The 27,621-nt window shown below is 41.8% G+C and overlaps 1 protein-coding gene across 1 annotated transcript in view; it reads right to left on the bottom strand.

Annotated features, from left to right (window-relative positions):
- Positions 1–17,375, bottom strand: part of plxnb3 (plexin B3) — a 197,987-nt gene extending 180,612 nt beyond the window's left edge. The window contains 1 exon segment of the mRNA XM_039800788.1: positions 17,191–17,375. The gene's annotated coding sequence lies outside the window, so the exon portion shown is untranslated.
- Positions 17,376–27,621: the final 10,246 nt, after the last annotated feature.

The following is a 27,621-nucleotide window of genomic DNA, read 5'->3' as shown; positions in this document are numbered from 1 at the left end:
TCTGTGTGTGTGTGTGTGTGTGTGTGTGTGTGTGTGTGTGTGTGTGTGTGTGTGTGTGTGTGTGTGTGTGTGTGTGTCTGTGACGTGTGTGTGTGTGTGTATCTGTGACAGTCTGTGTGTGTGTGTGTGTGTGTGTGTGTGTGTCTGTGACGGTGTGTGTGTGTGTGTGTATCTGTGACTGTCTGTGTGACTCTGTGTCTGTGACTGTCTGTGTGTCTGTGTGTGTGTGTGTGTGTGTGTGTGTGTGTGTGTATCTGTGACTGTCTGTGTGTGTGTTCTGGTGTGTGTGTGTGTGTGTGTGTGTGTGTGTGTGTGTCTGTGTGACTCGTCTGTGACTGTCTGGTGTGTGTGTGTCTGTGTGTGTGTGTGTGTGTGTGTGTGACTCTGTGTCTGTGACTGTCTGTGTGTGTGTGTGTGTGTGTGTGTGTGTGTGTGCCTGTGTGTGTGTGTATCTGTGACTGTCTGTGTGTGTTCTCTGTGTGTGTGTGTGTGTGTGTGTGTGTGTGTGTGTGTGTGTGTGTGTGTGTCTGTGTGTGTGTTCTGCTGCTGTGTGTGTGTGTGTCTGTGTGTGTGTGTGTGTGTGTGTGTGTGTGTGTGTGTGTGTGTGTGTGTGTCGGTGTGTGTGTGTGTGTGTGTGTGTGTGTCTCTGTGTGTGTGTGTGTGTGTGTGTGTGTGTGTGTGTGTGTGTGTGTGTGTGTGTGTGTGTCTGTGTGTGTGTGTGTGTGTGTGTGTGTGTGTGTGTGTGTGTGTGTGTGTGTGTGTGTACACTCTAGTTCCTGAAGTCTTTCATCTCATCATGAGTCTCCTAATTACCCTAACCATTCTTTAAGGTTTTGAGCTGAAGTCATTAGCCAATCAACACGAACTTCAGTCACTTCTTTTCCTAGTCCGGATCAACGACAGTACATTTCCAGGATAATTGCCCGACACGTCTCTCTCCTTCCTCTCTCTGTGCGTTTCCGTTCTCAAACTCCGTTCTCTTCAGGAAATCACAACAACATCGCCAGCGAGCTACACGCTGAAAATTTCCCCTTTTTTAAGAAAATTTGGATCGTGCAGCAAGCGGTCCTGTGTGGAAAAGTGGAGACCGACCTGGCCAATCGTGTACCACCGGAGATCAGACTTGGTCGTGTGCTTTGATGCAGTGTGAGAGTCCCGCTACAGAGTTGATATGAAAATAATGCTGTTTGTCTTTAAATCTTTAAATGGTCTTGCACCAGCTTATTTATCTGAACTGTTAGATCTGAATGTACCTGGTAGGTGTCTACGGTCCTCGAGCAACTATAATCTGTCCCAGCCACGCTCGCGACTAAAGTCAAGAGGGGACCGTGCTTTCGCTGTTGTTGGTCCTAAGCTGTGGAATAGCCTCCCCGTCTCCTTGAGATCGCTGTCCTCCTTATATGAGTTTAAACTCAAACTAAAGTTTTATCTCTTGGAGCGTGCATTTCTTTAAATTCTTATTTTTTATTTATGTCTTTCTGTTGTCTGAAGGATGTTTTATTCCATTTTCTTATCTGACTCTTGTTATGTGAAGCACAGTGGTCAACTTCTGTTGTGTTTACTTGTGCTATATAAATAAAATGAAATGAAATGAAATGAGGAAACAGGAAACAACACTGCCTCCATCTCTGCCACGAGAACGTTTTAAAACCCCAAACACAAGCTCAGAGGCCTGCACTACGAAGCCAGATCACCCTGTCCTGGATCTCTTTCGGTTCCCCGGCTTCACCTAACCTAACCACCGCGGTCCTGCGTCACCTGAGTCACGACGCTGGTTATCAACTAGTTCAGTCGACCAATCAGGGTTTCCCAATCCAGCGGCGCGCGCATTCACATAAAAGAGCCGGTTGTTAGCGCACCACGACCAATCGCAGACATCTAGCAGAGCCGCTTATGCTATACATAAGAAGAGCAAATTATAATTCTACATAAATATGAAGGACACAGACTCGGTGCTTCCTAAAACAGGAAGGAAAGCTGCCAAAAAGAAAATAGGCGACTCACAAAACTCCCGGGCAGAGATATATATATATATATATATATATATATATATATATATATATATATATATATATATATATATAATATATATATATATATATATATATATATATATATATATATATATATATATATATATATATATATATATTTCATAAAAAGCAGGCCTCTTATCTGCCCGGGAGTTTTGTGTTAATAGCTGAACAACAACAAAGCCTTTTCTCTCTCTCTAATAAATAAGCTGCCTTCAAGTGCGGTCTTGAAGTATATATATATATACGATCTGACAGAAAACAGTAATTGTGAAATACAAAGTCTACTTGTGCTTTGTTGGCAGGTTTAAAATATGGGGGTAAAAGTGGCCTCAGACCTCAAATTTGACAGCCAGATTAAAGCTGTGGTGAAGTCTAGCGTTTTCCAGTTAAAGGCAGCTGGCAAAACTCTAAATCAGTCCTTCAGAGACAACATTTTGAGAGAGTAATCCACGCCTTTGTGACCACTCGGCTGGATTACTTTTTTAGCAGCGGGGGCAGGTCCGCAAGTCTCTTTTATATAGGCCTTAGTGGTCCCCTAATACTGTATCTGAAGTCTCTTTTATATAGGCCTTAGTGGTCCCCTAATACTGTATCTGAAGTCTCTTTTATATAGACCTTAGTGGTCCCTAATACTGTATCTTCTCCTTATGACCTCATAAGGAGAAGATTCCTGATTGGTCCATCTGAGCTTTCATTTTCTCAAAGGCAGAGCAGGATACCCAGGGCTCGGTTTACACCTATCACCATTTCTAGCCACTGGGGGACCATAGGCAGGCTGGGGGGGAACTCAAAATAATGTTAAAAAAACTCCTAAAGTGACATTTTCATGCCATGGGACCTTGAAACAAACAGCTCCACCAAAGACGTCACCACGGTGGGTCCGTTCTAATTAAAATGAAGAAAAGAAATAGTAAAAAATTCGCTCTCGTTGTTTTACCCACATATGCTAAACCACATGGGCAGCGAATCAGATAAATAACATGTGTAGTGCTACATGTAATCGCACCGCGAATAGATATTAATTTACCAGTGTGTGGATGATTAAAACATATTACATTTTTTACATTTTAAGTACTTTCATTTGTCCTGCACCTGCCAGAAGGTGGGATGTGCACACAACTAATTTTATAATATCCGTTCTAATTAGACAACGTTCAACTTGTCAGATCTGTCAGCTCTTCGTCCCGATATCAAACATCTGGAAACATCGTTGTTCGGGCAGACCTGCCCCCCCAACGCTAACAAACAAGGAAACACTGCTTTAATTATGAATCGGATATAAATGAAAGCTGGAGAATGTGACTCATGAAGCTGACATGAGGTCATCTAGACAGAAGAGACGTATCACTCTTAAAAAAAACAAAAATGGTCTTGGGACATTTCCACCAAAAACTACAAAGACCAGAGATTCATAACACGATCTCCATGTAAACACACTTATTCATTATTCATATTTATTCGTTCAACATGAAACAGTTCTGAGAGAATTTATGTAAAACACGATGAAAGCTCATTCAGGTAGATATGACAAACACAGACGCACACACACACACACACACACTCACACTCACACACACACACACACACACACACACACACACACACACACACACACACTCACACTCACACACACACACACACACACACACACACACACACACACACACACACACACACACACACTCACACACACACACACACACACACTCACAAAGACACAGACACACACACATAAAGACACAGACATACGCACACAGACACACACACACACTCACTCCACACACACACACACACACAAAGAACAGACATAACGCAACACAGACACACACACACACACACAAAGACACAGACACACACATAACAAAGACACAGACACATGCACACACACACATTAACCCACCTACACAACACACAAAGACACAGACATAAGACACAGACACACACACACACACAAAGACACAGACAATACACAATAATAAAGACACAGACATACCATGACACAGACACACACACACACACACACAAAGACACAGACATACACACGACACACATACTAAACACACACAGACATAAGACACAGACACACACAAAGACACAGACACTGACACAGACACACACAATACATAAAGACACAGACACACATACACAAAGACACAGACATACTCATCACAGACACACACACACAAAGACACAGACACAACACACACACACAATACAGACACAAACACACACACAAAGACAGACACACGACACAGACAATAACACACACACAAAGACACAGACACACACCACAAAGACACAGACATACGACACAGACAACATCACACAACACAAAGACACAGACATACGCACACAGACACACACACACACAAAGACACGACATCATCACACACAAAGACACAGACATACTTATCACCAACATCATCAATTAATAACACTACCCACCATCACACACACAAAGACACCACACACGACACAGATTATCACATAAACACTAACACATCAATAAAGACACACACACCACAATAAAGACTAATCCACATAGACACAGACACACACAAAGACACAGACATAACGCACACAGACACACACAAAGATTACCAGACATCAATGACACAGACATCACACACACACAATATCACAGACCAGACACACTCACAAAGACACACACACGCCATCACTGACACCAATACACACAAAGACACAGACATTGACACAGACACACACACACAAAGACACAAACATACACACACAAAGACACACTAATAACGCTATCAAGACACATACACATCACACACAATATGACATACACACACACATAAACACACAGACAATCATCATCAAAGACATTACCATATCACAGATCAACAACAATGCTACACAGACATACACAATAATATCAGACATCAACACTGATACACACGACAACACATACTCACACACCATTCAATAAGCACACAATCAACCGAACCTGCACACAACACCAAAAGACAACAGACATACGATCATCAGACACACACACATCACTACTCCACTATCACACACAACAAAACACACGACATACCTATCACATACATCATCAATATCATCATCATCAATAAAATATCAACAAAATCATCATCATCACATCACAAAAATCACATACCTATCATCATCACACACCACTCCACACACATCATCAATAAACATCAATATCATCAATAAATATCATCAGTATCATTACCATCATCGTATCAAAACCACACACACACACACACACACACACATCAAGACACAAACATACCATCAGACAACCATCACCGCATCAATCACCTTACAGACACATCATCAACATCACAACACACACAACACACACATCAATATCACATCATCACATCATCAAAATATCATCATGACATACGTATCAACAAAGACACAGACATACACACACATACATCACATCACCAAATATCATCAACAAAATATCACAGACATACCACACAGACACCTCACTTCACAGCACACATCATCATCATCAAAGACACACACGCATCACACACATCATCATCATCATCATCAGAGATTTGAGGTGTGTGTGTGTCAGATCAGCAGCAGGCGGCTGCTGAGAGTCCCCGAGGAATCAAACCAGCAACTCTTTCATCTGCAGAAAGAGATGAATCACATAATAATCAATAACAACAACAATCATCATCATCATCATCATCATCATCAATACAATCATCATCATCACATCATCACATCATCAACATCATCATCACTCCTTCACTGTCTTATTTCTTTGAAAACAGGCATCCATGTTTTCCATTCAAGTGTCCAGGGAAGCTGAAGCAAACTTTTCAAATGTCGCGAAGAAGAAATGTGAATTAAGATGTCTTCGCCCAGGACTAGTACGACCAGGGCACCTCAGGGGATTTAGAAATGACTTCCTAATGTCTGTTTCGTGTGACGCATTCGCACATTTTCTTTTTATTGAATAAATGCTGAAAACAAACTGAATGAGTCGCTGCAGCACAGGGAGGAGAGCAGCAGTCGGTCGCAAAGAACTCACAAAGTCTCCGACAGCAGAGAGAGGACGATCAGTAACAGACCAATCAGTGACAGACCAGTCAGTGACAGACCAATCAGTGACAGACCAGTCAGTGACAGACCAATCAGTGACAGACCAGTCAGTGACAGACCAGTCAGTGACAGACCAATCAGTGACAGACCAGTCAGTGACAGACCAATCAGTGACAGACCAGTCAGTGACAGACCAGTCAGTGACAGACCAATCAGTGACAGACCAATCAGTGACAGACCAGTCAGTGACAGACCAATCAGTGACAGACCAATCAGTGACAGACCAGTCAGTGACAGACCAATCAGTGACAGACCAATCAGTGACAGACCAATCAGTGACAGACCAGTCAGTAACAGACCAATCAGTGACAGACCAATCAGTGACAGACCAATCAGTGACAGACCAGTCAGTGACAGACCAATCAGTGACAGACCAATCAGTGACAGACCAGTCAGTGACAGACCAGTCAGTAACAGACCAATCAGTGACAGACCAATCAGTGACAGACCAATCAGTGACAGACCAGTCAGTGACAGACCAATCAGTGACAGACCAATCAGTGACAGACCAGTCAGTGACAGACCAGTCAGTGACAGACCAATCAGTGACAGACCAATCAGTGACAGACCAATCAGTGACAGACCAGTCAGTGACAGACCAGTCAGTAACAGACCAATCAGTGACAGACCAGTCAGTGACAGACCAATCAGTGACAGACCAGTCAGTGACAGACCAGTCAGTGACAGACCAATCAGTGACAGACCAATCGAGACCAATCGTATTGTGCAGACCAATCAGTGACAGACCAATCAGTGACAGACCAGTCAGTGACAGACCAATCAGTGACAGACCAATCAGTGACAGACCAGTCAGTGACAGACCAGTCAGTGACAGACCAATCAGTGACAGACCAATCAGTGACAGACCAATCTGACAGACCAGTCAGAGACCAGTCAGTAACAGACCAATCAGTGAGACCACAGTGACAGACCATCAGTAACAGCCAGTCAGTGACAGACCAATCAGTGACAGACCAGTCAGTGACAGACCAATCAGTGACAGACCAATCAGTGACAGACCACAGTACAGTTCGACAGACCAATCAGTGACAGACCAGTCAGTGACAGACCAATCAGTGACAGACCAGTCAGTGACAGACCAATCAGTGACAGACCAATCAGTGACAGACCAATCAGTGACAGACCAGTAGTACACACCAATCAGTGACAGACCAGTCAGTGACAGACCAGTCAGTGACAGACCAGTCAGTGACAGACCAATCAGTGACAGACCAATCAGTGACAGACCAATCAGTGACAGACCAATCAGTGACAGACCAATCAGTGACAGACCAATCAGTGACAGACCAATCAGTGACAGACCAGTCAGTGACAGACCAATCAGTGACAGACCAATCAGTGACAGACCAATCAGTGACAGACCAGTCAGTGACAGACCAGTCAGTGACAGACCAATCAGTGACAGACCAATCAGTGACAGACCAATCAGTGACAGACCAGTCAGTGACAGACCAATCAGTGACAGACCAATCAGTGACAGACCAATCAGTAACAGACCAATCAGTGACAGACCAGTCAGTGACAGACCAGTCAGTGACAGACCAGTCAGTAACAGACCAATCAGTGACAGACCAATCAGTGACAGACCAGTCAGTGACAGACCAATCAGTGACAGACCAATCAGTGACAGACCAATCAGTGACAGACCAATCAGTGACAGACCAGTCAGTGACAGACCAGTCAGTGACAGACCAGTCAGTAACAGACCAATCAGTGACCAGGATCGGGAGACGCAGCTCAGCTACCGTATGTGATGACGGCAGGACGCGGTGATGTCACGTAGAGTTCTTTAGTGCGCCGGCATAACCAAAACTGAAGCCAAAACTAACCGCATCAAATGTTACAATGTGACAAAAACATGGACCTTTGTATGGACTTTCAGGTGTGAAAAGGCACACACACACACACACACACACACACACACACACACACACACACACACACGGTACACATACACAAACACATTGACACACACACACAGGGCACACACACACACACACACACACAAACAAACACACACACACAAACAACACAACACACACAACCACACACATACGTTTGGTATGTGCGCAATACATAAAACATGTGACAACCTACTCCCAGGAGCACACAACACACACACACACACACCACACACACACACACACACACACACACACACACACACACACACACACACACACACACACAGTGTAAAGTTGAGTAAAACAGATGGTTGAGCAGATTGTATCAGAAACTAAGTGCTAATCAGGCACACAAACACACACAATCAGACACACACAATCAGATACACACAATCAGATACACACACACACACACACACACACACACACACACACACACACGGTCTCTTGTTCAGGGTTAAAAAGAAACTTCCGCTCAAACAACGTCTCCGTCTGCTCTTCCAGCTGAAAACAAACACAAACATCAAACTGATCCCAGAACAGTTTGATGTTTTCTGCGATGGCATCTGATGATCTGGGAGAACCTCTGCGTCTCAGACAGCTGGTCCAGGATCTGTAGTCACGAGGTCCGGAGCAAGTCTGATTCAGAACTCTCTGAACACTACCGGCAGACATCACAGAGTACTATATTCACATGTATTATTCCTCTTCATGAGGAACAACACAGACTGCAGCCAGCAGAGCGGGACTCCAACTCCTCTCACATAGTCTCATATATCATCTGCGTATACGTATATATAGGAATACATACTTTTTATAGGTTTATAGTAGATAAAGCATATAATTTTGTTAGCTTTCTACGCCCGTTCTTCACCAAACACACTGTTGGACTCTCAACCAGCAGTGTAGTCTATGGCAGGGGTGTCAAACTCAGTTTCCCAGAGGGCCATGCTGGAAAAAGAGAATCACACCAAGGGCCAGACATGGTGAAAGTTTATTGACATGCTTTTTGTTACTGCATGTCATTTTTTTTTTAAACATTTTGGGAGCTTTTTTCATAATTTTTGTTGTTTTTGTTACGATGTTTTTGTGGCTTTCTCAGACATTTGTCACCTTTTGGTAAATTTGTTGCTTTTTCCGACATTTTTGTACACTTTTTGTCACATTTTTGTTGACATGAAGCCCTACGAAAGTCATCAAAAGAGTTCCTTTAGCCATCGTAGAATTTAGCAAATCAGGCAAAGCAATGATCAAATTTTTTTTTTTTAACAACAACCAGTTTCTCAGCATGAATATTAAAACTCTCTCTCTGCTTCTTCTGGGGGGAATTTCTGATTCTCAGAGTCGGCAAATCTGCCAAATTCTGCTTTGAATGTCACGTAATTGCAGTTTAAAAAACACACGTTCCTGTGTTTTTGGTTTGGGGCACAACTAGGCGGGCCGAAATGTTATTGTGAACCCAAATTGATATATACGGGCCGGATCTAAATCTGCAACGGGCCGGATTTGGCCCACGGGCCTCGAGTTTGACACATGTAGTCTACGTGATACGCAGGTATACCCAGTATACCCACTAAGAAAGCTCCAGGATTTCCATATACCCTCTTAAAAATGCCCAATGACACGCTACAGCATACTTTCCATTATATTTTTAATATATTTTGAATTGACATCTGTGCATTCCTTTTCAGATAAATAAAAGGTATTTCCACTGTAAATTGGTGCAAAAAAGTCTCAAAAGGCTCAAAATTTCCCTGGGGGAGGACACCCAGACCCCCCCACTTCAATATGTCCAGTCTGATCCATTTATTTATATAGTACACTATGACCGCTAAAATACATTAGACTACACCACTGCTCTCAGTGGATGTATAAAATCATTGGCTGCCCTCTCCCCTCCCTGGAAGAACTTCACAGCTCCCGCTGCCTCAAAAAAAGCCAAAACCATACAGGACTCATCACCCCCCCCCCGGTCACACACTGTCCGAACTAATGCCATCAGGTAGGAGATACAGGGCCATGAAATCGAGAACAAACAGACTACAAAACGGCTTTTATCCAACAGCCATGAGTGCACTGAATAATGCTGCTAAAGTGTAGTTCCTACCACTAATCTACCTCAATGGGGCTATGTGCAATTTTTAAATGTGGATGCCTGTATGAGATGTGTTTTTAGCATTAATATAAAATGTTTGCAGTAGAAGCATTTCTTTTTTAATTTATGTATTTATTTAGGTATATACAGTATCTCACAAAAGTGAGTACACCCCTCACATTTTAGTAAATATTTCATTATATCTTTTAATGGGACACCACTGAAGAAATTGCACTTTGCTACAATGTGAAGTATTAAGTGTCCAGCTTGTATAACAGTGTAAATGTGCTGTCCCCTCAAAATAACTCAACACACAGCCATTATTGTCTAAACTGCTGGCAACTAAAGTCAGTCCACCCCTATGTTAAATTCCCATAGAGGCAGGCAGACTTTTATTTTGAAAGGCCAGTTATTTCATGGATCCAGGATACTATGCATCCTGATAAAGTTCCCTTGGCCCCCCCCCCATCATCACATACCCTTCACCATACCCCCCACATCATCACATACCCTTCACCATACCCCCACATCATCACATACCCTTCACCATACCCCCCACATCATCACATACCCTTCACCATACCCCCACATCATCACATACCCTTCACCATACCCCCACATCATCACATACCCTTCACCATACCCCCACATCATCACATACCCTTCAACATACCCCCACATCATCACATACCCTTCACCATACCCCCACATCATCACATACCCTTCACCATACCCCCCACATCATCACATACCCTCAACTATACCCCCCATCATCACATACCCTTCACCATACCCCCATCATCACATACCCTTCACCATACCCCCCACATCATCACATACCCTTCACCATACCCCCCCATCATCACATACCCTTCACCATACCCCCCACATCATCACATACCCTTCACCATACCCCCATCATCACATACCCTTCACCATACCCCCATCATCACATACCCTTCACCATACCCCCCCATCACATACCCTTCACCATACCCCCCATCATCACATACCCTTCACCATACCCCCCCACATCATCACATACCCTTCACCATACCCCCACATCATCACATACCCTTCACCATACCCCCACATCATCACATACCCTTCACCATACCCCCACATCATCACATACCCTTCACCATACCCCCACATCATCACATACCCTTCACCATACCCCCACATCATCACATACCCTTCACCATACCCCCACATCATCACATACCCTTCACCATACCCCCATCATCACACTACCCTTCACCATACCCCCACATCATCACATACCCTTCACCATACCCCCACATCATCACATACCCTTCACCATACCCCCACATCATCACATACCCTTCACCATACCCCACATCATCACATACCCTTCACCATACCCCCACATCATCACATACCCTTCACCATACCCCCACATCATCACATACCCTTTCACCATACCCCCACATCATCACATACCCTTCACCATACCCCCACATCATCACATACCCTTCACCATACCCCCACATCATCACATACCCTCACCATACCCCACATCATCACATACCCTTCACCATACCCCCCACATCATCACATACCCTTCACCATACCCCCACATCATCACATACCCTTCACCATACCCCCATACCCCCCACATCATCACATACCCTTCACCATACCTAGAGATTGGCATGGCTTTATGTCGGTTTGATTTGCATTGAGAGATGATTTTATGGAAAGTAGCCCATGCTGATCTCTAGCCCTAGACCGACCTGCGGCCCTTTGCTGCATGTCATTCCTCCCTCTCTCTCCCCTTTCATGTCTAAGCTGTCCTATCCAAATAAAAGGCTTAAAAATGCCCAGAAAATAATCTAAAATAAAAAAAATGACATTACCCAGCACATTAAAACACAGCTAAATACAATGAATAAATATGAATATATTAAGTTATGTTTTCATTCATACTGTAAAGTAGGCCAAATAATACATTAGAAAAACCAAATGTTGGCAGGTATGATGGGAGTCTGCGGGGGAAGAAGTGTTTTTGGGGCCAGAGGGCATCACGTGAGGAACACACAGGTTGGAACTCCTCTGATTGGCTGCCGCCAAGTTAAACTGGCTATGAAGCCTGACGCTCTTCCTGATGGCCTGAGATTTATTTTCATGCATTCCTGCATCACTGATACAAGACACTGTAACGCTGGCTCTTTAAAAAACACAGTGTGTGTGTGTGTGTGTGTGTGTGTGTGTGTGTGTGTGTGTGTGTGTGTGTGTGTGTGTGTGTGTGTGTGTGTGTGTGTGTGTGTGTGTGTGTGTGCCGGGTTGGCTCAGTGGGTAGAGCAGGCGCACGCACATATACTTCTTATATACTTCTACGCAGAGGTCCAGGTTTCGAATCTGACCTGTGATGATTTCCTGCCTCTCTCTCTCTCTCTCTCTCTCTCTCTCTCTCTCTCTCTCTCTCTCTCTCAGCTGTTCTATCAAAATAAAGGCCAAAAAAATAACCTTAATAAAACACAGTGTGCAGTTGTTGAACTCTTAAAGCTGACACACAGACTGTGTAAAGACGCTGAACTAAACCTGCAGATTACAGCACATTAACACTGTGTGTGTGTGTGTGTGTGTGTGTGTGTGTGTGTGTGTGTGTGTGTGTGTGCGTGCGTGCGTGCGTGCGTGCGTGCGTGCGTGTGTGTGTGTGCGCGTAGATTAGAGGTGATTAAAAGTAATCTGAATCTGGACTCAGACTAAATCCTTCAGATTAGTCAAATGGACGTTTCAGTTAAATCATCTTCATCAGCCGGCTGATGAAGATGATGATGATGATGATGATGTCACAGGAGCCTGCAGAAACATCTTCAGTCTAATTACAGACAGTATTTATTACCAGCTGCTGGTGGTGTTTTCCCCTGTGTGTGTGTGTGTGACATCACCCCTTGTCGGGCCTTTTCCTTTACATTTTCACAGATGAAAACTACATATTAGTCAATCGGTAGCCTCTCATAGCCATGCTCTATCTCCACATCTCTGGCTACACCACAGATGCATTCTGGGATAGCAGAAGAAGAAAAAAGCGAGACTCTGCTAAATAGTCTCAGGAAGGAACTGGTTCTGGTGGAACATTTGCACCCCGCAAAAGAAAACGCCACATACCATATTACATGAAGTTAACTGTTGAAACAACACAGTACCGTGAGATATTTAAATCAGCTGACTCATGGTCAAACCTCATTGGCTCTTACCAGAGTATCTCTGTGTGGACTTCCTCCACAGCTATCCCACCAATCAGTCCCAAAACCTCCCAGTTAGAGAGGAAACACCCTAGGGCTGGGCGATATATCGATATAAACAAATATATCGATATATTTTTAAATGAGATATGGAATTAGACCATATCGCATATATCGATATAGTTCAAATGTGATCCTTGCTCCCATAGATATGTCGCCGTGAGGTTCTAAACATACGTCAAAACCCGCCGCCATCTTGGAACAGGGGTCCGAAGCATTCAGATCAACGCTGAAGATGCCGGACTTTTGTACTGCTTAATTATGTTCGAGAGAGGAAATGAAAAGAACAAACCGCAATGGATAACATTTAACAGGTGACAATGTGTTTTATGATTATATATGCCGCTTCGACCAGCAATCTGAGCTCCGCGCAGCGGAGGCGGAGAGCCCCGTGCACGCCCGAGCGGCTCTTCCCCCGCGGCAAAAAAACAGCCAGCTGCCGCTCGGCCCGGTCCCCGCTGATCCAGATCGGACCAGCCAAAGACAGAGTTGTGATCGGTAGGATCTTACACGTAGTCCAGGACGAACTGTATGTCGATATCGGCGGAAAAAGTTCCACTAAGTTTGCCGGGCGCAGGCGGACGGAGAAGCTGCAGCGGGGCAGCGACCGTCTCGCGCTGCAGGATCTGGAGCTCAGTGCCCGTTAAAATTACATGTAACGCGTTAAATACATACAGAAATAAATAGTGGAGGAATGAGCCTGGACATTTCAGTCTGTTTAAACTTCACCTTGAAGCAGAAACTCTTAGTTCAGAAGGGGGAAAAGTTTCCGTTGGACTCAGATCTGTGAACCGATCATAATAAATTTTTTTGTGTTAACACATTAATTTTTCTTTGTTTTGTAGTCGATAGTTCATCTTTTAGTTTACTTAAGTGGAAGCAGTATCAAGTGGAAGAATGGGACTATAACCTCGGCTTACGCGGCATGAGGCATTACATTTTGAACAAAGTAGATTATATTAATATCAAAAGCTTAATTGACCTTTGGAACGAATCACAAATAGCCTATGGAGCTTTGATTTCAAAAAAGTTACTCCTGTTATACAGTATTTAGGTTTACATTTTATTGTTATTTGAACAGCTGAGCATTTAATCATGAATGGTGAAGAAACCGGTTTATTATTTATTTGATTTTGCAACTGTTTCTATGAAACTACTTGTGACATGTCATATTTGATTTGGGCTTTGACTGAACATTTGCTCTCAATTCGCGGAAAAAAATATCGGGATATATATCGTATATCGATATTCAGCCAAAATATATCGGGATATGACTTTTGGTCCATATCGCCCAGCCCTAAAACACCCTAAACATATTCTTTGTACATTGCTTCCAGAAAACTTGATAATATCCTTGATTATGCGGCACGTTTTCCTAAAAAATGAGATGGAATCAGCTATATGATATTTATGCAATTTTATGCGATGAAATTGCGGGAACTTGCAAAAACTGCGATTTGATGAAAAAGAGAAAATAAAGTGATTCCCCCAACAACACGCTGCTTTTCGATGATGTTCACGTCGCGTAACGACATCATTTCATAACGTTCCCATGGCAACAGGGGAAAACGGCTGCTCTTGTGTGAAGTAAACGCAACATTTTTCAACTTTCTGCTAAGATGTACAGTACAGGCCAAACGTTTGGACACACCTTCTCATTCAATGCGTTTCCTTTTTATTTTCATGACTATTTACATTGTAGATTCTCACTGAAGGCATCAAAACTATGAATGAACACATATGGAATTATGTACTTAATAAAAAAGTGTGAAAATAAACTGAAAACATGTCTTATATTTTAGATTCTTCAAAGTAGCCACCCTTTGCTTTTTATTAATAAGGGAAATAATTCCACTAATTAACCCTGACAAAGCACACCTGTGAAGGTAAAAACCATTTCAGGTGACTACCTCATGAAGCTCATTGAGAGAACACCAAGGGTTTGCAGAGTTATCAAAAAAATCAAAGGGTGGCTACTTTGAAGAATCTAAAATATAAGACATGTTTTCAGTTATTTCACACTTTTTTGTTAAGTACATAATTCCATATGTGTTCATTCATAGTTTTGATGCCTTCAGTGAGAATCTACAATGTAAATAGTCATGAAAATAAAAAGGAAACGCATTGAATGAGATTGAATTATAACGATAACGATTATGAAATCATGCAAGCCCCGCATATTTTGCACAGAAATCCGCAATTTATGCGGCAAAAGTGCGCCATATTTGAAAAAAATGCTTCCCCCCCCACACATAAATATGCAGACTTTAGCTGATTAGGCATTGAATTATGCGATTGCGTTTTTCTGGAGGGACTGGTTATAAATGTTTACAATCATTCCCCGAAAGAACCGAGCAGATCTGCCTCGTTGCAGCGTCCAAATCTTCTTCATAACTTGATATTTTCAGCGTGTAGCTCGCGGTTTGTTGTTGCGTCCCGAAGAGAACGGTGATCCAGACGAGCCAATCAGCAACAATGTCAACAATTGATCAATTATTAAAGTCAATATTTTAGCACAAATTGAAAAAAAAAATAATCCGCAACCAACTGCAGGTAATTACTACTAACTACTACTAAGTAGGACGACTAACAGAATACTTATTTCATGGAGTACACAATGCATAAAATGCATCCTAAATGAACACATACTATGATGAGTATTCAGAGTATAATGTGTGTGTGTGTGTGTGTGTATGTGTGTGTGTGTGTGTGTGTGTGTGTGTGTGTGTTAGACTGAGACAACATGAAAATTACTCCTTTAAGCAGTCAGCACTGTGCATCCGGTGAGACAAGTTGTTATGTAATGTGACAGTTCGTCCAGTTATCAGAGAAACTGAAACTCTGTGTGTGTGTGTGTGTGTGTGTGTGTGTGTGTGTGTGTGTGTGTGTGTGTGTGTGTGTGTGTGTGTGTGTGTGTGTGTGTGTGTGTGTGTGCGTGTTTTATTGTCTTTTGTTTGTGTTCTCAGGAACAGGTCACTTGATACAGATTTCCCTAAGTAACATCAGCAAAAGGTGACTTCTATATTCACTTCTGACATACAAAACACACTACCTCAGCAGTGTGTGTGTGTGTGTGTGTGTGTGTGTGTGTGTGTGTGTGTGTGTGTGTGTGTGTGTGTGTGTGTGTGTTTTGGAATGTCAGCTATTCAGTATGCGGCTGCGGGCTGAGCCGTGCCGTGCCAGGACAGGACAGGCTGGGAACACCCGACACACACACGCGCGCTCACGCACACAAAAATACAGTATTAAAACTGTACTAAAAGCTGTTTTCGCGTTAAACTGGGACACAAAACGTAGCCTACTGAAGACCTGGTTTAAATGCTCAGACTCCTCTTACATTCGGCTCGCTCCCGATCCACCAGCCAGACATCGTTACGGAAACCTCAACTTTTACACTCGCTGACTTCCAGTCTCCGCTGCTGCGTATTTAACGGCAGCGAGAATTCAAACCGCAGAACCGACACTAAAAAAGAGACAATAACTCAAACAGTTACAGCCGAATTAAAGATAGTCTCCCCGTGTTGCTTAAAACACATTCATTCACTTCTATAAGGTGTAAGACAAGAACAAATACGCGAGACGATTTTAAACGGCCAGATTTCTGAGCGGAGTCTGGCGCGTCGCCGTCAGACACGCCTGACTCACACACACACGCTCCTTCCTTCCTTCCTGCAGCAGCTGCAGCTCGGGACAAGTTGGAGCCGTGGAAAAAAGGGCGACAGTGTGATCCGGGTTAGACTCACCTGAGCTCGGCTGGGCTGCTCGGCGATCCGCCGGGGGTCTAACCGGCCCCGGTGAGACTTCCAGAAACCCCCACGGAGAGAGAGAGTCCAGCAAAGAGACGCACGCAAACCTGCACGATCCGCACCGAGAGCCACACAACAGGTCCGACAGAGACCCCGCCCTGCTTCTGCTCCGCGCGGCGCCGGGAGCCTTTTCTGACGCTCCTCCGCTGCCTGGCTCCTCTGCGGGGAGAAGAACCGGCCACCTGCCGCAGCCAGTGGTGGTGCCTGGCTCAGAGGGTTCAAGGTGAACTCGGTATTTTCAGAAGTTCAGTGAAAGTGGGTCACTAACCAACCTACATATCCATTCATGGTGTCTAGGCTACGTGATACGCAGGCAGCGGTGGAAGAAGTATTCCGATTATTTACTTCAGTAAAAGTAGGTTACTAATAGCCTACCGCATTGTACAAATACTCCGTTACAAGTAAAAGTCCTGCATTGAAAATGTTACTTTAGTAAAAGTCTGTAAGTATCATCAGGGAAATGTAGTTAAAGTGTTAAAAGTAAAAGAAAAATCCAAATTCCATTTTAGAAAGTGGAAAGGATCCAAACAGTTGTGTATTTAATGGTCTAGTCCAGGGGTGTTCAACATGTTTTAAGCCCTTAGGACCCCCTTAACTGAAAGAGAGACGGAGCAGGGACCCCCCCACCCCCACTACATAGGCTATATTGTAGAATATAATTAAAGGTCCAGTGTGTAAGGTGTTTAGTTGCTCATTATCTAAATCTGTGTTACCCGTTCACCAACTTGTCCTATTTACCTCCTCAATTAATTCCAAGTATTCCTATTGGCTTGGAATTTAACATTTGCGTTTGCATGAACTGTGACGCTCCATATTCATGCTCCATCTTGAAATATGTTAGCCGGTAAGGGACATACTGCTCCGTGTGTGTGTGTGTGTGTGTGTGTGTGTGTAAGTGACATACAGGACATACAGCTCCACCTTTCACGTTTTCTCTGTCACATGATGAACTCACAGGTGCTGCTAACGCTGCCAACGCTGCCAACGCTGCTAACGGGTATCGTAGCTTCCCGGCCCCAAATTCCGATTCCTGGTCGATTGGTTGGTGGTTAGGCATTTGACCTCGACTGGTTAAGGTTAGGATAGCCGGTTGGTCAGGGGACAGGACCTGCACAAATCAGGTTACTGTTACCTCGCGTAAGCATGGACGCCTAGCCAATAGTAGCTGTTGAAGGGCGGGGCTTGGCGTGGTCATAGTGGGGTTCGTTACAGGCTAACAAATACAGTGTGGGTAAACTCTTAATTTGAAAAACAATGAATGCATATCCTGCCAATCAGATTTAGCACCAAACACAGGCGAAAATCGGAATATCAAGTGGTTTTTCTGATTTCTGTGCAAGAACGGGAAAACCAAAAATCAAGTCATAATTTCGTTTTTTCGTTTTTCTAAAAAAAACGGAAAAACGGAAAAAGGAGTTGTTTTCTCCTTTTTTTCGATTTCATATGTGAAAGCAAAAACAAATGAACGAACGGTACCCTGACCCTGGACCCCCGTCAAGTTTGAAGAAGGAAACATGGAGGACCGCACGTTGTCACTACCCAAAGTGAGTAGAGTGCAAATGTGAGTTGCGCATGCTCAGATTTAAACTGTTTACGGCTCTTTACATACAATAACAGAAGATGGAAATCATTTCTAAAACGTTTTAGCTATCTATGATTATTTGGTTGCTAACGTTAGCTCAAAACGCCATTCAAGTGACAGCCTCTGTAGTGTCTGATTGCTAACTTGTAGCTAGCAGTCATTTCAAAAACGTTTTAGCTCTCTATGATTGTTTGATTGCTAACGTTAGCTAAAAACGCCGTTAGCATCTAGTAGGCTACTTGATTGCTAACGTTAGCTCAAAACGCCGTTAGCATCTTGCAGGTTACTTGTCGCAAAGTGACGCATGCGCAACTCACATCTGCACTCTACTCACTTTGGGTAGTGACAAAATCCTTCAAAATCCTAATTTCAGGAACAGGAGTCTTCTTCTTCTTTTTCTTCTTCTTCTTCTTCTTCTTCTTCATCGCCCAGAAAAAGAAAAAGGAGATTGAAAAGAGCAAGAGACCGGCTTTTTGAACCGTGAAGGCTACCGTAGCGGTAATATCTACCATGAACTGCGTGGCGCGAGAGAGTTGATATATGATCTCAACGCTAGACGGGAGAAATTCCCACAGATTGGACCTTTAAGCTAAACTGGGCCTACAATACCGTGTATGGCGGCCTAATGCCTTTATACATACCTTTATAGTGCATAATACTAAGCTATTAAATGATTGTTGACATGATTTTATAAATCATGTTTTAATATTAAACGTGACAGAGTGAATCCTTATCCCTCCTGTTGTCCTCAGGTCAAATTTGACCCTTTTTAAAAAAAAAAGTTTTTATATCAAAAATAGAAATGTGGTTTTCTTTCAACCATATTGTCAAATAAAATAACGTGGATGGTTCTTTACAACGCTCTTAACAATTAAATAAATGATCAGTTCACTACTTTCATTGAATTTGGGTGTTTTATTGAATTTCATAGTATTTACATTTTTTTTAATATGAAATAATGTTGAATAAAGTGACAAAAATGTCAGAAAACAAGAACTTAAATGTCTCATAAAAAAGTGCAGAAAAGTACGGACAGAAACATCGGAAACGTGACTAAATAATGTCGGAAAAAGTGACAAAATCATCGGGACCAAAACATTACATTTTGACCCAGAAAAACAAAAAGTTGCACCGTCGACGGGAAGACATAGATACATAGACATTTATTGATCCTTTCGGAAATTCATCTTGCACCATACAGCTCATCAAATAGACAGACAACAGACCATAACCAACAGACAACAACAAGACCACCAAGCCCTCCTTCCTCTCCACACAACCCTGATACACAATCCCAAATATCTCCACATCATACACAAATAAAGTGCAATGTCATTAGCACCAATGGGCTATCAACAGTAAAGTGCATCATCATCAATAGCGTTTTGGTATTATACCAACGTTCAATATTATTACCCAAAAAGGGTAACAATTGACAATGAGAAGATGACGTAGCATTAAGATTAATAGTGACCCGTACACAAATATGGTCCAGTTATGCACCACCTGTCACTTTTCTGCTTTTTTTGTACTTCTGGTTGGATGCAAACTGCACTGGGAAGCAGTGGTGGCCTAGAGGTTAGAGAAGCCAGCTTGGGACCGGCAGGGTAAAATCTGGGGGGGAAAGTGAATAGATGAAAGCTCGTCCCTCCCTCGTTACCACCACTGAGGTGCCCTTGAGCAAGGCCCTTAACCCCAACCCCAACCCAAACCCCAACCCCAGCAGATCAGACTGTGGTTGTACTGGGCAGCTTCCAGGTATGAATATGGAACTGTATGAATGAGACGGGCTGTTGTTGTTGTTGTTGGATAAATAAAAGGTTATGTCTTTGTACTTGTACACTGCACAATGACAATAAAGCTAAATCTAATCATGAGAACGGAACAAATAATAAAACATATATGATTTTTAACCCAATATCTACGTCGCCCATTATCAGCAACCATTCATCCAACGGTCCAAAGGCCCATTCTGTTCACTAATCTGATATTATTTTAAAAGGCTAACTGAGAAAACATTGGAGAACCCTTTTGTAATTATGTAATCACATAATGTCATCTGAAAACTGCAGCACTGGTTAAAAAATACAATGCAACTGATCTCAGCTGGTATTCTGACTGGAATGGAGATTTCTAAGTGACCCCAAACTTTTGACCGGTAATGTATATACAACATACATATACATATACACACATATATATATAGAATGTGGGTGTTTTATTCAATTTTATAGCATTTAAATCTTTTTTTATATAAAATAATGTTGAAAAAAAGTGACAAAAATGTCAGAAAAAGTTTCAAAAACGTCAAAAAAAAAAAAAAAAAAAAGTCCCATAAAAAAGCGCAGAAAAGTACAGACAGAAACATCAGAAAAAGTGACCTAAAAAATTGGGGACTGAAAACTGAAAAAACGCTGCAAAACACACACACACACACACATATATACCCATATATACATATAAACACACACATATATATATACACACATATATATACCCATATATACATATAAACACACACACACACACACATATATATACCCATATATACATATAAACACACACATATATATATACACACATATATATACCCATATATACATATAAACACACACACACACACACATATATATATACCCATATATACATATAAAACACACACACACACACACATATATATACCCATATATACATATAAACACACACAAAAATACACACACATAATAACCCATATATACATATACACACACACACACACACACACACACACACACATATATATACCCATATATACATATAAACACACACATATATATATACACACACATATATATATACCCATATATACATATAAACACACACACACATATATATACCCATATATACATATAAACACACACATATATATATACCCATATATACATATAAACACACACACACATATACATATATATATATATACACACACACATATATATATACCCATATATACATATAAACACACACACACACACACACATATACATATATATATATACACACACACAGACATACACACATACAGTGCCTTGCAAAAGTATTCGGCCCCCTTGAACGTTTCGACCTTTTGCCACATTTCAGGCCTCAAACATAAAGATATAAAACTGTAATTTTTTGTGAAGAATCAACAACAAGTGGGTCCCAATTATGAAGTGGAATGAAATTCATTGGCTATTTCAAACTTTTTTAACAAATAAAAAACTGAAAAAGTGGGCGTGCAAAATTATTCAGCCCCTTTACTTTCAGTGCAGCAAACTCTCTCCAGAAGTTCAGTGAGGATCTCTGAATGATCCAATGTTGACCTAAATGACTAATGATGATAAATAGAATCCAGCTGTGTGTAATCAAGTCTCCGTATAAATGCACCTGCTCTGTGATAGTCTCAGAGGTCCGTGTAAAGCAGCAGAGAGAGCATCATGAAGAACAAGGAACACACCAGGCAGGTCCGAGATACTGTTGTGGAGAAGTTTAAAGCCGGATTTGGATACAAAAAGATTTCCCAAGCTTTAAACATCCCAAGGAGCACTGTGCAAGTGATAATATTGAAATGGAAGGAGTATCAGACCACTACAAATGTAAGACCCGGCCGTCCCTCTAAACTTTCAGCTCATACAATGAGAAGACTTATCAGAGATGCAGCCAAGAGGCCCATAATCACTCTGGATGAACTGCAGAGATCTACAGCTGAGGTGGGAGACTCTGTCCATAGGACAACAATCAGTCGTATACTGCACAAATCTGGCCTTTATGGAAGAGTGGCAAGAAGAAAGCCATTTCTTAAAGATATCCATAAAAAGTGTCGTTTAAAGTTTGCCAAAAGCCACCTGGGAGACACACCAAACATGTGGAAGAAGGTGCTGTGGTCAGATGAAACCAAAATCGAAACTTTTTGGCAACAATGCAAAACGTTATGTTTGGCGTAAAAGCAACACAGCTCATCACCCTGAACACACCATCCCCACTGTCAAACATGGTGGTGGCAGCATCATGGTTTGGGCCTGCTTTTCTTCAGCAGGGACAGGGAAGATGGTTAAAATTGATGGGAAGATGGATGGAGCCAAATACCGGACCATTCTGGAAGAAAACCTGATGGAGTCTGCAAAAGACCTGAGACTGGGACGGAGATTTGTCTTCCAACAAGACAATGATCCAAAACATAAAGCAAAATCTACAATGGAATGGTTCACAAATAAACATATCCAGGTGTTAGAATGGCCAAGTCAAAGTCCAGACCTGAATCCAATCGAGAATCTGTGGAAAGAACTGAAAACTGCTGTTCACAAACGCTCTCCATCCAACCTCACTGAGCTTGAGCTGTTTTGCAAGGAGGAATGGGCAAAAATGTCAGTCTCTCGATGTGCAAAACTGATAGAGAATACCCCAACCGCGACTTACAGCTGTAATCGCAGCAAAAGGTGGCGCTTACAAAGTATTAACTTAAGGGGGCTGAATAATTTTGCACGCCCAATTTTTCCGTTTTTTTATTTGTTAAAAAAGTTTGAAATATCCAATAAATTTCGTTCCACTTCATGATTGTGTCCCTCTTGTTGTTGATTCTTCACAAAAAATTACAGTTTTATATCTTTATGTTTGAGGCCTGAAATGTGGCAAAAGGTCGAAAAGTTCAAGGGGGCCGAATACTTTCGCAAGGCACTGTATATATATACCCATATATACATATAAACACACATATATATACACACACAGACATATATACATATAAACACACATATACATATATATATATACATATATATATACATATATATATACACACACACACATATATATATATATACCCATATATACATATAAACACACACACACATATATATATATATATATATATATGTGTGTGTGATATCATTTACAGATCTAATAAAAAACTCAAAATTCCTGCATGAAGTCATCGCTGTCTGTCATAGATATAAATACGTATGTGTGTATGTATATATATATATATATATATATATATATATATATGTGTCATGTGTGTGTCAGTGTCTTGTGACACAAGTTTCTCTAACACTTTATACTATGAAGCATAAGTATTAGTTAATATAAATTCAAAATCTATAAAACATTGTTCCTATTAGTATGTCATTCATAAGAACAGTTATATAAATGTTTTTCACTGGATCAATAAGCTCATCAATAGCTATATATCTATAATGTGTTTAATGATTGTATTTTAGGGTTTAATTCCACCCCGCCAAACTTTGGAGGATTTGACTGATTTCAGGACTTTTCCAGGTTTTTTCCGTGACCATGGAAGCCCTGCTTATTAAAACATAACTTTAATAACGTCAGATGTATCAGATGTAACTCTTTATTCACACACTTTGTAATACTCTTTTATAATTATTAATAAAAATAAACTCTGCTTCATCTTCACACAGCATCTTCATCATCAAACATTTTGATTCAAGCTCTCCAGCAGCAGATTTATTTTAACAATTGATCGGCTGAATACAAACTGATTGATCGTAATAATTATATAAAATAATTAAGTTTCCATCAGACACAATAAAAACCATGAAAACAGACCGACACGTTAGACCACATGTGTCAAACTCGAGGCTCGCGGGCCAAATCTGGTCCCTTGCAGATTTAGATCCGGCCCGTATATCAATTTAGGTTCACAATACATTTTGGCCCGCCTGGTTTTTGGAGCCATTTCTGAAGTTTTTGCCACTTTTGCAGACGCTTTCGGGGCCTTTTCTGGTGTTTTTTTTCCAATGTTTTTGGCTAAGTTACTTTTTGGGGGGCTTAATGTGGACCAAACTGTGAGTGAGAAGACTATATGAGACACACAATAATAATCCAGTAAAAGATCCTTGACTTTGTCGATGAAATAAAAGCATGAGAATAAACTAAACATGTCTGGCCCTTGATGTCATTCTTAGTTTCCAGTGTGGCACTCTGGGAAATTGAGTTTGACACCCCTGTGTTAGACTCTTATGTAATATAACATTAGTCTTAAAATTCTTCAGCGTAGCGGCCGGGTTAGCTCAGTTGGTAGAGCGGGCGCACATAATATATAGAGGTTTACTCCTCGACTCAGCGGCCGCAGGTTCGACACCGACCTGCGGTCCTTTGTTGCATGTCATTCCCTCTCTCTCTCTCTCTCTCTCTCTCTCTCTCTCTCCTTCTCTCCTTTCATGTCTTCAGCTGTCCTGTAGAAATAAAGGGCTAAAAATGCCCCAATCTAAGAGTAGGCCACCTGAGTCGCAGTGTTCAGTTCTAATGTCTGTTCACTGCCGGGCCAATCACAACGGAGAACTGCCAGTCGTAGAAATATAAACATTTAAAAATCACAATAAATGATTATTATTGTTCAATAAGGATTAGGAAAAAACAATGATCAGAATAGAGAGGCGAAGTCCCGCCCCTTCCTGTGGACCACCATGGGACCAAAATTTCTGAAAAAATATGTCCGGTAGTGAACGAGAAAAAAGACTAATAATGATTTGATCCCGTTTGAATTGAGCCGTGAATTACACACATGACCTTTGTCAGTTTAAAGGTGCCCTGCCACATGTATGTCACGACTTTGTGGTGATGTCTGAAGGTCTACCATGGACTCTGTAACCTTGGTTACCTTGTTTCAAGCCATTCTAGCGCGGTATAGAAAGCCTGCAGGAAGACTCGGCTCAATTTGTGCCAGTTCTCATTAATATTCAACGAGCTAAGCTGTTTGAATCTGATTGGCTAACAGCTAGCCAATGAGAGCCTGGCTGTCAGTAATCCTTTACCCAGCCCAACTGGGCGAGCTCATGAATAGTAATGAGCTCAGGCAGTATGATGTCAGACTGACCAGCTGTTGTGATTGGTCTGATTTCTCCTCTTATTTCTGTTCAGTGTCTAGAGCTGACAGAGGAGGTAGCAGTTCATTTTCACATTCACCACATAACACAAACACATATGGACCTGACATATTTACAAAAAAATATGCAAATAAAAACGGTTTTGTGTGGCAGGGCACCTTTAAAAGATAATTCAGCAAGTCAAGAGAGTCTCAATTTGTCGCAAGTTTGTCATGGTACCGCTAGCGGTGCCTCTCCTCTCTATTCTGATCGATAAGTGCGTATCAATAAGGAGATAAGGCCTGTATTAGTCATTCTACACATTAACATGAACTACAATAAATATATATTAATATTTATCTGCTGTGTTAGAAAAATAAATCTGTCGATCTAAAAAAATTTATTTATTTTAATTAGTTTCATTAACATCGTATAAAAACAAACTCCCTATTGATGATTTGGGGTTGTCACGATTCTCCAAATCCACAATTCGATTTAATTTAAACATTTTTTTTTTTAGCAGGGGACGGCGATGCCACAAAACCAGCCGCTAGACTGCAGAAGGTTGCTCTGCATCGAGAAAGAGGAAGTGATTGGTTGCTGCTGTTGCTATTTTTGGGATTCTGATTGGCTAACGTGGGCTTGAGGTTCTCGTTACACGGCCACCTACAGGTCTGGCGTGCTCTTGGCTGCATTGACGGCACATATACAGTACAGGCCAAAAGTTTGGACACACCTTCTCATTCAATGAGTTTCCTTTTTATTTTCATGACTATTTACATTGTAGATTCTCACTGAAGGCATCAAAACTATGAATGAACACATATGGAATTATGTACTTAACAAGAAAGTGTGAAATAACTGAAAACATGTCTTATATTTTAGATTCTTCAAAGTAGCCACCCTTTGCTTTTTTATTAATAAGGGAAATAATTCCACTAATGAACCCTGACCAAGCACACCTGTGAAGGTAAAACCATTTCAGGTGACTACCTCATGAAGCTCATTGAGAGAACACCAAGGGTTTGCAGAGTTATCACAAACAATGTAAATAGTCATGAAAATAAAGAAACACATTGAATGAGGTGTGGCCAAACTTTTGGCCTGTACTGTATATATATATATATATATATATATATATATACGGGTTCGTGTAAACAAACACTTTTCTGAAAACTGACAGCTGTGCATGATGTTATTTTTGAAAACGGAGAGGTTGAAATGTCAGTTTATGAAAATAGCCGCCCACGTGGAAACGTAGCAGAATTCAACTGAATGCACCATTAGTTTAACGAGGCTCACATGAACGCACCATGGAGTCCCGTCTGAGCTCACGTGCTTTACCTTCGTTGTCTGTTTCCATGAGGGCTCCTGCACGCTGCCTGCGTGGCGTGAGCGTGGCGTTTCTGCAGCGTGGCGTTTTCTACGTCTTTCCACACCAGAAAGGTGTCTGACGACATTCATATATCTGCATTTAAATCAAAACCTCGAGACTTTCAACCATCAACATGTCATTTATTAATATGTATTTGTGTCTAAATGACATATAAACATCTTTTCATATTTTATGTTGTCTGGAAACGCTTCCAACGCTTCAAACGCTTCAAACGCTTCGGCGTGTCGCGTGAAAAATAGGCGTCGGTCCGATTTCCAGCACGCACGCGTTTTTTTTTCTCAAAACGAATGTGTCACGCAGGCAGTGTTTACGCCACACGTGTCAAACTCGAGGCCCGCGGGCCAAATCAGGCCCCTTGCAGGTTTTGATCCGGCCCTGCATATCTATTAAAGTTCATAATACATTTTGGCCCCGCCTACTTACTAGCCCTGACTCTCTCACCGGGAAAGGCTAAATGTTGCCACACGGTGACTTGAGGGAAACGGGAGGATTTTAGAGTTCGGTTTAGTGTTTTTGGCCGGACCAGTTGAAAGAGAGAGAGAGAG

Source organism: Perca fluviatilis, chromosome 5 (genome assembly GCF_010015445.1).
Source record: "Perca fluviatilis chromosome 5, GENO_Pfluv_1.0, whole genome shotgun sequence".
Lineage (NCBI taxonomy): Eukaryota > Metazoa > Chordata > Actinopteri > Perciformes > Percidae > Perca > Perca fluviatilis.
The sequence above is the reverse complement of the archived record's forward strand: the minus strand, read 5'-3'. Positions and strand labels throughout refer to the sequence as shown.